A 17,050-nucleotide genomic window follows, 5' to 3' on the forward strand; every position below is an offset into this window, starting at 1 on the left:
ATCCCAGGGTCCTGGGATCGAGCCCTGCATCGGGCTCCCTGTTCAGTGGGGAGCCTGCTTCTCCCTGTCCCTCTGCCTGCCACTCTGTCTACTTGTACTCTCTGTCAAATAAATACATGAAGGAAATAATATTAACACAATAATAGTAGGGGATGTTAACATCCCACATACACTGATGGACGGATCATCCAAACAGAAAATCAGTAAGGGAACACTAGCTTTGAATGATCCTCTGGACCAGCTGGATTTAACAGACATACTGAGATCACTGCATCCTAAAACAGAATGAATACACATTCTTTTCAACTGCACATGGAGCATTCTCCAGAATGGGACACAAGTCACAAAACAAGTCTGAATAAATTTTTTAAAAAACTGAAGTCATACCATGCATCTTTTCTGACCACAACATTATGAAACTAGAAATCAACCACAAGAAAAAAGCTGGAAAGACACAAATACATGTAAGTTAAGTAAGATGCTACTGAACAACGAATGGGTCAACCAAAAAAATAGAATTATATGGAAACAAGTGAAAACAAAACCATGATGCCCCAAAATCTCTGGGATGCAGCAAAAGTGGTTCTAAAAGGGAAGTATAGAATATAGGCCTGCCTCAAGGAGCAAGAAAAGTCTCCCACAACCTAAGTTTATACCTAAAACGAGCTACAAAAAGAAGAAACAAAACCCAAACCAAACTCAAGGAAGGAAATAATAAAGTTAGAGCAGAAATAATACATAATCTAAAAAAATAGATGAAACTAGGAACTGGTTCTTTGAAAAGACCAATAAAACTGGTAATCTTCTAGACAGATTCAAGAGCGAGAGACAGAGACAGAGGACTCAATAACAACCAACACAACAGAGTATTGTTGTGTTGTTCAGATGTTGCACAACTTTAACAGATTATTATGAAAACCTATATGCCAACAAATTGGACAACTGAGAAGAAATGGATAGATTCCTAGAAACATAGAACTTAGCAAAACTAAAGCAGGAAGAGAAAATTTGAACAGACCAATTACCAACAATGAAAGTTAATCAGTAATATTTGAAAATTCCCCTAAACAGAAGTCCAGAACCAGAGAGCTTCACAGGTGGATTCTATCAAACATTTAAAAATTAATACCTATTCTTTACAAACTGTTCCAAGAACAGAGGAGGAAGGCAAACTTCCAAATTCATTCTACAAAGCCAGTATCACCCAGACACCAAAACCAGATAAAGACACCACAAAAAAAAAAAAAAAAAAAGGAACCACAGGCCAACATCCCTCATGAACACAGATACAAAAAACCCCAACAAAGTATCAGCCAACTGAATCCAACAGTATACTGAAAAAATCATTCACCACAATGAAATGGGAATTATTCCTAGGGTGCAAGACTGGTTCAATATTGGCGAGTCAAATCAACAGGATATTTCACACCAATAAGAATAAAAACCGTATGATCACTTCAATAGATACAGGAAAACCACTCCACCAAGTACAACATCCATCCATGATAAAACCCTCAACAAAGTAGGCTTAGAGGGAACACAATGAAGGCCATATATGAAAAACTCACAGCTAACATCATATTCAATGGGAGAAAACAGAGCTTTTCTCCTAAGATGGGGAACTAGCAAAGGTGTCCAGTCTCACTATTTTTATTCAACACCGTACTGGAAGTCCTAGCCACAGCAATTAGACAACAAAGAAATAAAAGGCATCCAAACTGGTAAAGTAGTAATAAAACTATTTGCAGATGATACTGTATGTATAGAAAACCCTGAAGACTCCAAAAATCCATTAAAACTGAAAAATGAATACAGTAAAGTCATAGACTACAAAAATCAATGTAGAGAAACCTGTTGTATTTCTACTCACTAATAATGAAGCAAAGAACATGAAATTAAGGAAAGAATCCCATTTACAATTGCACCAAAACCAGTAATATATCTAGGAATAAATTTAACCAAGGAGGTGAAAGACCTGTAGTCTGAAAACTGTTGAACACTGATGAAAAAATTAAAGACAATGCAAAGAAATGGAAAGATATTCTGTGCTCATGGACTAGAAGAAGAAATATTGTTAAAATGTCTATACTACCCAAAGCAGTGTATAGATTTAATGCAATCCCTATCCAAATACCAACAGCATTTTTCACAGCACTAGAACAAACAATTCTAAAATTTGTACGGAAGCACAAAAGACCTCAAATACTCAAAGCAATCTTGAAAAAGAAAAAACTGGAGTTATCACAATTCTAGATTACAATGTGGTAGTAATTAAACCAGTATGGTATTGGCATCAATGGAATAGAACAGAAAACCCCAAAATAAACCCCATGGTTAAACAGTTAATTAATCTTCAACAAAGGAGGAATGAATATACAACAGAAAAGAGACAGTCTCTTCAACAAATGGTGTTGGAAAAACTGGACAGCTACATGTAAACGAATGCAGTGGGACCACTTTCTATCACTATACACAAAAATAAAGTCAAAATGGTTTGAAGATGTAAATGTGAGACCCAAAGCCATGAAACTCCTAGAAGAGAGCACAGGCAATAACTGGTCAGACACTGGCCATAGCAACATTTTTCTAGATATGTCGCCTGAGGCAAGGGACATAAAAGCAAAAATAAACTACTAGGACTATATCAAAATAAAAAGTTTCCCTAAAGCAAAGGAAACCATCAATTAAAGGCAACCAACTCAATGGGAGAAGATGTTTGCAAATGACATCCAGTAACAGGTTAGTATCCAAAAATACATAAAGAACTAATAAAACTCAACACCCTCCCCAAACAATTTTAAAATGGGCAGAAGATATGAACAGATGTTTCTCCAGAGACACAGAGTTGGCCAACAGATATATGAAAAGATGCTCAACATCACTCATAAAGGAGTTGCAAATCAGAACTACAATGAGGTATTACCTCATACCTGTCAGAATGGCTTAAATAAAAAACACCATCAACAACAAGTATTGGCAAGGATGTGGAGAAAAATAAACTCTCTTGTACTGTTGATGGGAATACCAACCAGAGCAACCACTGCAGAAAACAGAATGGAGGTTCCTCAAAAAATTAAAAATAGGGCGCCTGGGTGGCTCAGTGGGTTAAGCCGCTGCCTTAAGCTCAGGTCATGATCTCAGGGTCCTGGAATCGAGTCCCGCATCGGGCTCTCTGCTCAGCAGGGAGCCTGCTTCCTCCTCTCTCTCTCTCTCTGCCTGCCTCTCTGCCTACTTGTGATCTCTCTCTGTCAAATAAATAAATAAAATCTTTAAAAAAAATTAAAAATAGTATTACTGTATGATTCAGGAACTGCACACCTGGGTATTTAACCAAAAAACCCAAAAACACTAATTCAAAGGGATACATGCACCTCCATGTTTACTGCAGCATTATTTATAATAGCCAAACAATGGAAGCAGCCCAAGCATCCACTGATGATGAATGAATAAAGAAAATATATATGTAGAATACATTATTATTCAGCTATAAAAAGAATGGAATCTTGCCATTTGCAACAACATGGATGGAGCTAGAGAGAATAATGCTAAGGGAAATAAGTCGGCCAGAGAAAGACAAATACTATATGATCTCATTCACATGTGGAATTAGCAAAGGAGCAAAGGGGGAAAAAGGGCAAAACAGACAAACCCTTAGCCAGATTCATCCAAAAAAGAGAAAGTATCTAAATAAATAAAATCAGAAGTAACAACTCACACCAGAGAAATACAAACGATTGTAAGAAAATATTGTGACAAATTATATGCCAACAAATTGGACAACCTAGAATAAAGGGATATATTCCTAGAAAAATACAACCTTCCAAAAATGAACCAGGAAAAAAACAGACCACCTGAACAGACCAATTCCTAGTAGTGAAATTTAATTGGTAATCAAAAAATCACCAAAAATAGTTGTTCAGAACCAGAGGGATTCACAGGTAAATTTTACTACTCATTTAAGGAAAAATACACAATTATTTTCAAACTATTTGAAAAAGAGTTAGGAAAGCTTCCAAATTCATTTCATGACACCAGTATTACCCTAATACCAAAACCACAGGCATCATACATACACACACACACACACACACACACACACAATCTCCAGTCCAATATCCCTGAAGACTTTTGCATCTATGAGCCAACTGTATACAGTAATATAGTAAAAAGATCATTCACTGCAGATCATGTGGGATTTATTCCAGGGATGCAAAAATGGTTCACTATTTGCAAAAAACAATCAGTGTTATACACCACATCATCAAAACAAAGGATTAAGATCATACAATCATCTCAAATGCTGCAGAAAAAGTATTTGACAAGATTCAGTGTCAACTCATGATAAAAGTCTGAACAAAGTGGGGTTAGAGGGAATATACCTCAATATAATAAAGGCCATATATGAAAACCCACAGCTAACATAATACTTAGTGAAAAAACAGAGCTTTCTATGTAAGGTCAGAAACAAGACAAGGATGTCCATTCTCACCACCATTATTCACCACTGTACTGGAAAGTCCTAGCCACAGCAATTAGACAAGAGAGAAGGTACATCCATCTCTTGGTAAAGTAGTAAACTATCACTATTTGCAGACTGTATGATATGATACACAGAAAATCCTGAAGATTCCATCAAAAAATTATAAGAAGTGATAAATGAAGTTAGTAGAGGGGCAGGATACAAAATTAATACCCAGAAATCAGCAGCATTTCTATACACTGATAACAAAGTAACAGAAAGACAAATTAAAAAATACCATCTGCACTTGTACCAGAAAGAATAAAATACCCTGGAATAAAATTAACTAAAGAGATGAAAGACCTGTGCTCTGAAAACTAAAACATGGGTCAAAGAAACTGAAAATGCACAAATGGAAATATATTCTGTGCCCATGTACTGGAAGAATATTGTTAAAATTTCCATTATATCCAAAAGAATCTAGAGATTCAGTGCAATCCCTATCAAAATACTTACAGCATTTTTCACAAAATCAAACAAATAATGCTAAAGTCTGTATGGAATTAAAGAAAACCCCAAAGAGCCAAAGAAATTTTGAGAAAGAACAAAGATGGATGAAAACAAATCCCAGATTTTAAGATACACTACAAAGAGCAGTACTCAAAACAGTATGGTACTCGCACGAAAACAGACACAGAGATCAATGGAACAGAATAGACAGCCCAGAAATAAACCCACTATTATATGGTCAATTTATCCATGAAAAAGGAGGCAAGAATATACAACAGGGAGAAAGACAGTGTTTTCAACAAATGGTACTGGGAAAACTGGATAGCTACATGCAAAGGAATGAACCTGTACCACTTTCTTACAACTTATATAAAAATAAACTCAAAATGGATTAAAGACCTAAATGAGAGCTGAAACCATAAACATCCCAGACGAAAACACAGGTAGTATTTTCTCTGACACTGGCCACAGTAACATTTTTCTAGATAGGCTCTCCTAAGGCAAGGGAAACAAAAAATGAACTATTAGGACTACATCAAGTGCTTCCGCAGAGCAAAGTAAAACAATCAACAAAACCAAATGGCAACTTACTGAGTGGAAAAAAGTATTTGCAAATGATGTATCTAGTAAGGGGTAGTCTCCAAAATACATAAAGAACTTATACAACTCAATGCCAAAAAAAATAATCCAATTACAAAATGGGCAGAGAACATGAACACTTTTCCAAAGATGTCATACGGGTGGCCAACAGGCACATGGAAAGATGCTCAACATCACTCATCAGGGAAACACAAATCAAAACTATAATGAGAGATCACCTCATACCTGTTAGAATGGCTAAAATAAAAGACACAAACAATAAAAAGTGTTGGCAAGAAATAAGAGATGGCACTTGTGCACTGTTGGTGGGAATCTAAAATGGAAGGCAATGGAGAAAACACTATTAAAGTTCTTCAAAAAGTTAAAAATACCGCATGAGGGGCACCTGGGTGGCTCAGTGGGTTAAAGCTTCGGCCTTTGGCTCAGGTCATGATCCCAGGGTCCTGGGATCAAGCCCCATATTGGGCTCTCTGCTCAGTGGGGATCCTGCTCCCCACCCCACCCCACCTCCGCCTGCTTGTGATCTGTCAAGTAAATAAATAAAATATTTTTTTAAAAAAACACCGTATGATGCAGGAATTCCACTACTGGGTATTTACCCATAGTAAATGAAAACACTAACTGGGAAAATATATGCACCCCTATGTTCATTGCAGCATTATTTATAATACCCAAATTATGGAAGCAGCCCAAGAGTCCATCAACAGACAAACGGAGAAGGAAAATGTACTGTATGTATTTACATTTATATACATATGTGTGTATATATATTTAAATACAGGGAGCCTGGATGGCTCAGTTGGCTAAGCATCTGCCTTTGGCTCAGGTCATGATCCCAGGGTCCTGGGAAATCCCTGCTCAGCAGGGAGTCTACTTCTCCCTCTCCCTTTGGTACTCCCTGTTTGTGCTCTCTCTCTCTCTCAAATAAATAAATAAAGGCTTTAAACATACACCTACATGGATACTAGATTATGTATATATAAAAAGGATGACATCATTCCATTTGAGACAACATGGATGGACCTAGAGGTTATTGTAAGTGAAGTAAGTCAGACATTACACTGCACAGCACTACAGGACTACTTCTTCACGAAGTCACTACCTCCAAGAGCAGGAGACGTAGCTGACTTTCCTTACACACAGAAACAAACACAGAGCATTAGACAAAATGAGAAGACAAAGGAATGTGTCCCAAATGAAAGAACAGGTCAAAAATCATAGCAGGAGAACTAAACAAAAGGGAGATAAGCAATATGCCTGATAAAGGATTTAAAGTAATAGTTATAAAGATACTCACTGGACTTGAGAAAAGAGTGGAGGATTTCAGTAAGACTCTCCACAAGAGAGAGAAAATATAAGAAAGAACCAGTCAGAGATCAAGAACTCAGTAACTGAAATGGAAAATATGCAAGAGAGAATAAAGAGCAAACCAGAGGAAATAGAACAAATCAGCTACCTGGAAGACAGAGCAATGAATGGAGAGCAATCCAGCTGAAAAGGAGAAAGAAAAAATAATAAAAAATGGGAATAGATCAGCAACATCACTGAGCACAGAAACATCTGCAATACAGGGATCCCAGAAGGGGAAGAGGGAGAGAAGGGGGTAGAAAATGTATGTGAACAATAGATGAAAACTTCTCAAATCTGAGGAAGCAAATAGAAATCCAGATCCAGGAGGTACAGAGTCCCTAGCAAAATCAACCCAAGGAGAGCCACCCCAAGACATGTAGTAATTCAAGTGGCAAAAAATGGTGCTCAACAGAGAATTTTAAGATGAGCAAGAGAAAAAGAAAACATGCTAACATGTGCCCCACCTCCAGCAGAAAACCTCTGTAGGCTAGAAGAAAGTGGCATGATCCATTTGAAGTGCTGAAAAGAAAAACCATGCAAGCAAGAATACTCTACCCAGGAAGGCTACCATCCAGAATCAATAAAGAGATAAAAAGTTTCCCAAACAAAAGTTGAAGGCATCACCACCAAGTAAGTCCTGTAGGAAATGTTAAAGGGGACTCTTTGAGCCTAAAGGAAAGACAATAAGCAGGAGTAAGAAAAGTACAAGTGCAAAAGCAGTAAATTATGCCTATGTATAAAAAGATCAGTCAACGGATTCACAAAATCAAAGGATACATAGTATGACACCATATACCAAAATAGGGGGAGGAGAGTAAAAATTTCGTGCTTTTAGAGCTGGTTCAAACTTTAATGACCATCAACTTAACGTAGAGTGCTATATGCATACTATATTATATACAAACCTAATGGTAACTGTTAAGTGAAAAACTGGTAATAGATATGCAAAAAAATAAACAGGAATCCCAGTTTATCACTAAAGAAATCCAGCCAATGAGGAGAGAAGAGAACAAGATTAGAGAAGAACTACAAAAATACCTATAAACAAGTAACAAAGTGGCAGGAAGTACACATCTATCAGTAATTACTTGCAATGTAAATGGACTAAACTCTCAAAAGACACAGGGTGACAGAATGGATTAAAACAAAAGCAAGACCTGGGGCACCTGGGTGGCTCAGTCAGTTAAGCGTCTGCCTTCAGCTCAGGTCATGATCCCAGGTCAAGCCCCACATCAGGCTCCCTGCTCAGCGGGAAGCCTGCTTCTCTGTCTCCCGTTCCCCCTGATTGTGTTCCCCCTCTCTCTGTCAAATAAAAAAATAAAATCTTTAATTGAAAAAAAAAAAAAAAAGGCAAGACCTATGTTGCCTGCAAAAGACTCATTTTAGACCTAAAGACACAGAACACAAGTAAAGGGATAGAGGTGCCTGGCTGGCTCAGTTGGAGGAGTACATGACTCTTGATCTCGGTGAGTTTGAGCCCCACGTTGGGTACAGAGATTATCTAATAAATAAAACTTTTTAAAAATGTGAGGGTTCCTGGTGGCACAGTCGGTTGAGCGTTTTGACTCTTGGCGTTGGCTCAGGTCGTGATTTGGGGGTCTAAGATCAAGCCTAACTCAGGCTCTGCAATCAGCCCAGAGTCTGTTTAAGGTTCTCCTTCTCCTCCCTCCTTCCATCTGCCCTCCCCCAAACCCTGCTCTAAAAAAAAAAAAAAAAAAAAAAAAAAAAAAAAAAAAAAGGGTGAAAGGTTGGAAAATAATTTATTAACCAAACAGAAGTGAAAAGAATGCTGGGGTCATAATACTTGTATCAAAAAAATAGACTTTGAAAGTAGCACAATAATAGTAGGGCACTTTAAGATCCCATTTACATAACTGGTTAGATCATCTAAACAGAAAAATAACAAGGAAATAGTTTTTAATGACTCAAGGACCAGATGGATCTAACATATATTCAGAACATTCCATCCTAAAACAGCTGAATACACATTCTTTTCAAGTGCGCATAAAACATTCACCAGGGTATATCACATGTTAGGCCACAAAACAAGTCTCAACAAATGCAAAAAAATGAAGTTTTATCATTCATCTTTTCTAAGCACAATGGTATTTAACTAGAAATTGGCTATAGGAAAAAGATCTAAAAAGAACACAAATATATGGAAGTCAGGCAACATGCTACTAAACAATGAATGGGTCAACCAAGAATTGAATAAAAAAAAAAAAACCACATGGAAACGAATGAAAATAAAAACAGTAACCCAAAATTTTTTGGATGCAGCAACAGTTACTCTAAGAGTGAAGTTTATGTAATACAGGCCTCCTTCAAGAAGAAAAATCTCAAATCAACAACCTAATCGTAGAATAACCAGTAGAATAAAGATTAGAGCAGAAATAAATGAAACAGAAACTTTAAAAAAAAAAAAAAAGACCAATGAAATCAGGAACTGGTTTTCTGAAAAGATTAACAAAAAGCCAGACTCCTAAAGGGAGAGAGCAGGGAGGGAGAATGAGCGCACAGTCAAAATCAGAAATTAAAGAGGGCAGGTAACAATCAATACCACAGAATATAAAAGATCATAAGAGAATATTATGAGAAATTATGTGCCAACACATTGGACAAAGTAGAAAAAATGGACAAATTCCTAGAAACATATAAACTACCAAAATTGTGCCAAGAAGAAATGGAAAATTTAAGCAGACAGATTACTAGCAGTGAAACTGAATCACTAATCAAAGAACTTTTTAAGAAGTCCAGATCAGAGGGGTTCACAGGTGAATTCTAACAAACATTTAAAGAAGAATTTAATACCTATTCTTCTCAATCTATTCCAAAAGATAGAAGAGGCAGGAAAATTTCCAAATTCATTCTACAAGGCCAGCCATCACCCAGACACCAAAACCAGATAAAGACACTACAAAAGGTAAAAAAAATTATTCACCACAATCAAGTGGGATTTATTCCTAGGATTTAAAGGTGGTTTACTACCTGCAAATCAATCAATGGGGTACTTCACATCAACACAGATAAAAACCCTATGATCACTTCAAGAGATGCAGGAAAAGCATTTGACCAAGTACAACACCCATCCATAATAAAACCCTCAACAAAGAAGGTTTAGAACATAGCGTAGTAAAGGTCATGTGTGAAAAACCCATAGCTAGTGAAAAACTGAGAGTTTTACCTCTAAGCTCAGGAACAAGACAAGGATGTCCACTCTCACCACTTTTTAAATTCAACATTAACAGCTGAAAGTCCTAGCCACAGCAATCAGACAAGAAATAAAAGGCATCCAAATTAGTAAAGTAGTATGACTCTATTTGTAGATGACATGATACTATATGTAGAAAATCCTAAAGAATCCACAAAAAACTACTAGAACTGCTAAGTAATTCAGTAAAGTTGCAGGATACAAAATCCATATATAGAAATGTACTGCATTTCTACTTGGTAATAATGGAAGTAGCAGGAAGAAAATGTAAGACAATAGTCCATTTACAATTGCACCAAAAATACCTAGGAATAAACTTAAAAGGAGGTAAAAGGAACTATCCTCTGAAAATTATAAAACACTGAGGAAAGAAATTGAAGATAACACAAACACATGGAAAGATATCCCATGCTCATGGACTGGAAGAATAAATACTGTGAAAATGTCCATACTACCTAAAGAAATCTACAGATTTAATGTAATCCCTATCCAAATACCGATAGCATTTTTCACAAAAGTATCAGAAATAACTCTAAAATTTGTGCGGATCCATGAAGATAGGCAAAAGCAATCTTGAGAAAGACGAACAAAATTGGAGCTATCACAATCTCAGATTTCAAGATATACTATAAAGCTTAGTAATTAAACCAGTATGGTACTGGCACAAAAAACAGACACACAGACCAATAGAACAAAGAGCCCAGAAATAAACCCATGATTATATGGTCAATTAATTTATGACAAAGGAGGCCAGAATATGCAATGGGAAAAAGACAGGCTCTTCAATAAACGGTGTTGGGAAAACTGGACAGCTACATGCGAAGAATGAAACTGGACTTTCTTACACCCTAACAAAAATAAGCTCAAAATGGACTTAAGACTGAAATATGAGACCTCAAAGCCTAAAGCCCTAGAAGAGAAAGGCCTGGATGGCTCAATGGTTAAGTGTCCAACTCTTGGTTTTGGTTCAGGTCATGATCCTGGGGTCATTAGACTGAATCCTGTGTTGGGCAGCGTGCTTAACACGGGGAGTCTGCTTGGGATTCTCCCTCTCCCTCTGCACCTCCCCCCATGCACATGAACACTCTCTAAAATAAGTAAATCTTAAAAAAAAAAAAAAAAATCCCAAAGGAGAACACAGGCAGTAATTGCTCTGACCCTGGCTATACCAACTTTTTTAGATATTTCTCCTCAGGCAAAGGAAACAAAAGCTATTGGGACTACATTAAAATAAAAAGCTTCTGCACAGCAAAGCTAACAACAAAACAAAGACAACCTACAGAATGGGAGAAGATATTTGCAAACCAATAATGATTTAGTACCCCAAATATTGAAGAACATATGCAACTCAACACCAAAAAAGCAAATAAGCCAATTTAAAAAATGGGCAGAAGACATGGACAGACATTCCTCCAAAGAAGACATCCAGATGGCCAAGAGGCATATGAAAAGATGCTCAGCATTCCTAATCACCAAGGAAATGCAAATGTAGACCACAATGAGATATCACCTCACACCCGTCAGAATGGCTAAAATAAGAAACAAGAGGAATGCCTCGGTGATGCAGTTGGTTGAGTGTGACTCTTGGTTTCAGCTCAGGTTGTAATCTCCGAGTTGTGAGATCGATCCCCATGTTGGGGCTCCCGTGCTCAGCATGGAATCTGCTTAAGACTGTCCCTCTCTTTCTCCCTTTGCCCCTCCCCCCATTCGAGGCACAAGCAGATGCACCCTCTGTTTCTCAAATAAATAAATCTTTTTTTAAAAAAAAAAATTTATTTATTTATTTGACAGAGATCACAAGTAGGCAGAAAGGCAGGCAGAATAGAGAGGGGAAGCAGGCTCCCTGCTGAGCAGAGAGCCCAATGCGCGTTTGATCCCAGGACTCTGAGATTCCCAGGACTCTAATAATTCCACTATTGGGAATTTTCCCAAAGAATACAAACACAATAAAGATACATGCACCCCTATGTCTATTTGCAAAACTCAAGATATGGAAGCCACCCAAGTGTTCCTCAATATATACCACATCTTCTTTATTCATTCATATTCATATATGCACATACATATACACAACAGAATATTACTCAGCCATAAAAAAGAATTAAAATTTTCCATTTGCAATAACAAGGATGGGTCTAGAAAGTATAATACTAAGGATAATAAGTCAGTCAGAAAAACAAACACCACATGATTCCACTCATATGGAATTTAAGAAACACAACAAATGAACAAAAAAAAAAAAAAAAAAAAAAAAAGAGAGAGAGACAAAAAACTAGACTGTTAAATACAGAGAACAAACTGATGTTACCAGAAGGGAAGATGAGTGGGAGAAATGGGTGAAATAGGTGATGGCCTATATTAAGAATATACTCAACCAGGGCGCCTGGGTGGCTCAGTGGGTTAAAGTCTCTGCCTTCAGCTCAGGTCATGATCCCAGGATCCTGGGACTGAGCCCCGCATCGGGCTCTCTGCTCAGCTGGGAGTCTGCTTCCCCCTCTCTCTGTCTCTGCGTACTTGTGATCTCTGTCAAATAAATAAACAAAATCTTAAAAAAAGAATACACTCAACCACGAGGAGCACTGAGTTATGTATACAACCGTTGAACCCCATGTGGTACTTCTGAAATTAACACTGGAGGTTAATTATGCTGGCATTAATAAAATAATGATTAAGAAAAAAAAAAAACTAAAGAAACTCAAGAAAGAAAAAAAATACAAAGATTACACCCCGGAAGTAATAACTGTCTGCGTTGGAAAAACCAGGTGGGAGGATGATGGGGGTGAACAGGGTCCTAAAAGACTTCAAATTTACAGGGAAGGTACAACTGGAATAAAACTGGGTTTGAAGCAAACAACATTTACCCTAAGTGCCCATCTAGATTCTAAAAATGCAGGGGAAACCTGAGAGAAGATACTAACAAATACACTACTCTTCCAAGTAGACAACAGATCAGGCAAAAATTCGAGGGACCCACTCTTGTACAGGCTAATGGGTAAGATTCTCACTTGGAAACGCACTTCAACCCAGCATCCCGAGTGCCTTGAACCGTCCCATTCATCAGTAGCACATCCTGCAATCATCGTCCTCTTAGGAGTCCTGGCTAGTTTAAGGAACAACCATCCACAAGCTAAAAACAAGGAGACTATGTCTTGGGCTTGTGGCTAGAGTCAAGAACACTCCCTCAAACAGGAACACCTCGTCACTTAGCACTGTCAGTGACGCTCACCTTTAGGATATTGTTTAGGATATTGTTTATTACCACAGATGATTAACAGATGTATCTAGTCCTTGATTTACTCCAAGAAACTGACAGGCCCTAAGGTTAAATTACAGTTTGAGCAATGATGCCACTCCAGCCTCCTAAAATGCTAGTGGGGGAAAAAAAAGTGCTGGAAGAAAAGAAGGCCATCAGCTGAAATCAAGGAGTTTTCCAGTACATGGAAAGTATCTATCACACCCATTCACTACCTATACAACTGGCCAAGAAAACAAAGTGAGAGGGGCGCCTAGGTGACTCAGTGGGTTAAGCCTCTACCTTTGGCTCAGGTCATGATCTCAAGGTCCTGGGATTGAGCCCCGCATCGGGCTCTCTGCTCAGGGGGGAGCCTGCTTCCAATTCTCTGCCTGTCTCTCTGCCTGCTTGTGATCTCCCTCTGTCAAATAAATAAATAAATAAGAAATCTTAAAAAAAAAAAAAAAGAAAAGAAAGTGAGGAAAAAGGAACATTAGTCAGAACTAGTGAGTGTTCAAGATAGTCAGAATTTATAATCTATCTATTAGTTAGATACTATATATTAATATATATTAAATTTCTCCTCAGGATAGCCATAACCAAATAATAAATATAACAGGGAAAAACTGATCCTTTGACTCAGGGATGAAATTGAGTTATACTGAAAACCTAAGTCAGTTTAAGCAGAAAAGGGAATGTATGGAGTCCCAAGTAGCTTTGGGCACAGTCACATTGTGAGACCCCAGCAATGTTTCTCAACATTCTATCCTACCCCATATCTCTGACTTGCATCCTTCTGCGAGGTCTTCTCTTCCAGACAGACTCTCTCCATGAATTGGACACCCCAGCTGAGAAAGAGTCTCATCTGGTAATATCCACAGAAATCCTAAAATTGAGTCCTGCTAACTTACTTCACCGAGGAATGGACTCTGTTAGGTCAGGTCTGGGTCATTTTTCTCAACTTGGGGTAGGGTCAAATGGGGAGGAGTCAGTATCACCAGAACTACATGGTCTAACAACAAAGGAGGGGTAGTTCCCCCTAGGAAACCTATGGGTGTTGGGGGAAATGGGGAAGACAAAATATCCTCTCTGGATTCCATTCCCCATAGCAGTAGAACCCAAAGTGTTGGAATACACCTAAGAATATAGGATCTGTACAAAGGAAAGCATAAGACACCTAAAATACATTAAAGAATTCATGTTCTTAGACATGTTCTTTACAATATCGTAAAGATACCACTTATTCCCAAATTGATCTATGACCAGTCCCATTCTATTAAAAAATCCTAAAAAGCAACATCTTAATGGATTCTTTATAAATTGTTTTTCAGAATTCACCTTAAACAATTCACAAAAATAGCCAAGGATTTATTTTTTCTTTTTAAAGAACAGCATTGGGGAGACTAGATTTAGACCACTAAATATTCAGGCATACATTTTTTTTTAAGATTTAAAGATTTAATTTATTTGACAGAGATCACAAGTAGGTGGAGAGGCAGGCAGAGAGAGAGGGGGAAGCAGGCTCCCTGCTGAGCAGAGATCCCAATGAGGGGCTCCATCCCAGGACCCTGAGGTCATGACCTGAGCCAAAGGCAGAGGCTTTAACCCACTGAGCCACCCAGGTGCCCCTATTAAGGCATATATATATTAATAATAATATATATGAGTAATTCAGACAGAGTGCTATTAGCAGAGGAAAAGGTAAGTCAACAAAATAGAGAATTGGTAGGGGAAAATGGACTATCTGCAATGCTGAAATATCTACCCCAACTCTGAGAAGAAGTGAATCCCACTTCATACTAAAAGAATTACGGACTGGATCAATGACCCAGAACACAGAAGATTTTCTTTATAATCGTGGGACAAGGAGGACTTCCCTCCAAAAGACCCAAACTCCAAAAGCCATAAAGGGGAAAATCTAGGATGATTTAATACTGGCAAGACTGTGAAGAGCTAAGCACTCCCTACCCTGGTATAAATTTGGATTGGTAGATTCAATTTTGAATAGTAATTTGGTAGCAGCCAAGTGTTAATACTATTATCTGATTCAGAAACTCTTTCTAGGATTTTCTCCTACAGATATAGTCACGCATAACTATGGGAATAAAAAGACTATGAACCAAAAAAAAAAGAAAAGAAAAGAAAAGAAAAAAGAATCATGAGACTTTTTTCCTCAGTCCTTAGGAGAAGAAACATGCTAAAATACAGAGCAATGAAAGGTCCCATCAGCTTAATCCCAGGATGCCAAAACCAGGACCCCACCAGAAATCAAGAGTTGGATGCCTAATTGACTGAGCCACCCAGATGTCCCCTGACTAGTCTTCTGAGTCCTTTCTCTTCAGAAAATACAGTTCTGCCTTACTGCAGAAGTTGATGTAACCTTTCATTGTTGCTGGTGTAGAAGCTGCTCAGGATTCTCTCTCTCCCTCTCCTCTGACCCCAACCCCTCGCCCACCGTGCACACACTCTCCTCTCCTGTCCTCTCTTTCTCCCCCTTCCCCTCTACCTTTTCCTCCTGTTCCTCTCTCTCTCTCAAAAAAAAAAAAAAAAAAAAAAAAAAGAAAGAAAGAAAGAAAAAGAAAAGATGACTCAGAAGAGCATGTCCAGTTTTTATAAAGGCCTGAAATGCCTGAAGGGATAGCATACCATTTTTTGAAACCAAGTATGAGTATTTTCATTAAAGGTTGCAAATGCAAAAATAAATAAACAAACAAACAAATAAATAAAGGGTGCAAATACTATTTCAATCAAGTGCCAAATGGAAGATCAAGCCCTGGAGTTCAAAGAGGAAACAACCTCCTGAATAAGGAACATCAAGGCAGTCTTCTACTTCAGCCACACCATCCAGGGCCGTGTTGGTGCCAGTGTGTCAGCCAGATTCCTGTTTACCGCATCATCAATCTGTACAATGTTCCAGTTTCAGTTGCTAGAATAAGTGCACTGACTGAAATCAAAAAGGCTGGATGACCCGTTCTTCCAAAATAACTGGAAATATTATTTTACTATATTATTATTATTATTAATTTGGATATTAATGCCTATAGGTTTTATCCTTGGGCATGTCAGTTTGTTAGTTCTGTTACTACAAAAATGGGATTCAGGCCAGCAGTTTCAGCTAGTGTACCTGAACCACTTCTATTACATCTGCCTTAGAACACAGTGGAATTCCAGACCACTCAACGTTCCTGAATATTCAGTTAACCATAGGGCCAACTTTCCTTCCAGAGCCCCGCCTCCTGCAAGAAGAGCTCCTGCTTCACTCAACAGTGACTAGCACATGCGGCTTCATGAATGGAACACTCTGCTTCTTCAATCACCAATTTGTCAGAACCATGCACAACTGTTAATTTTTTCCCAGTGATCTTAAGCAATTTTTCAGAACCATTTAAACCGACCCCCTCAGCTTGTCACCAGTGAACTGGTTACCATAAGCAACTGGCCTGGTTCCGCTGTCCTACAGAGGACTTCAAGGTCTTCTCTTCCAATATTCCTAGCCACCATGATCTTCATTTTGTTCGGGAAATGTAATGCAAGATCTCTAAGAGCATGTCTTAAGAATAGACTTCTGTATGAGAACACTGTATCTGGTTTAAAAAAATCTGCCTCACTAAATTTAGAACACAGGCTCTCTTCTTCCTTAGCACTGGGCCCATCTGGGCATCGGAAACGACTATGTGATTATCCCTGT

General features: G+C 38.0%; 1 protein-coding gene across 1 annotated transcript in view; it reads right to left on the bottom strand.

Moving 5' to 3' along the window:
* The window catches only part of BCL2L10 (BCL2 like 10), a 36,055-nt gene that overhangs the window by 6,626 nt on the left and 12,379 nt on the right, over nucleotides 1-17,050 (bottom strand). The gene's annotated exons all lie outside the window — the stretch shown is intronic.

This window comes from Mustela putorius, unplaced genomic scaffold, assembly GCF_011764305.1.
Source record: "Mustela putorius furo isolate JIRA1106 unplaced genomic scaffold, ASM1176430v1.1 tig00003898_pilon_pilon_pilon, whole genome shotgun sequence".
In the NCBI taxonomy this organism is placed as follows: Eukaryota; Metazoa; Chordata; class Mammalia; order Carnivora; family Mustelidae; genus Mustela; species Mustela putorius.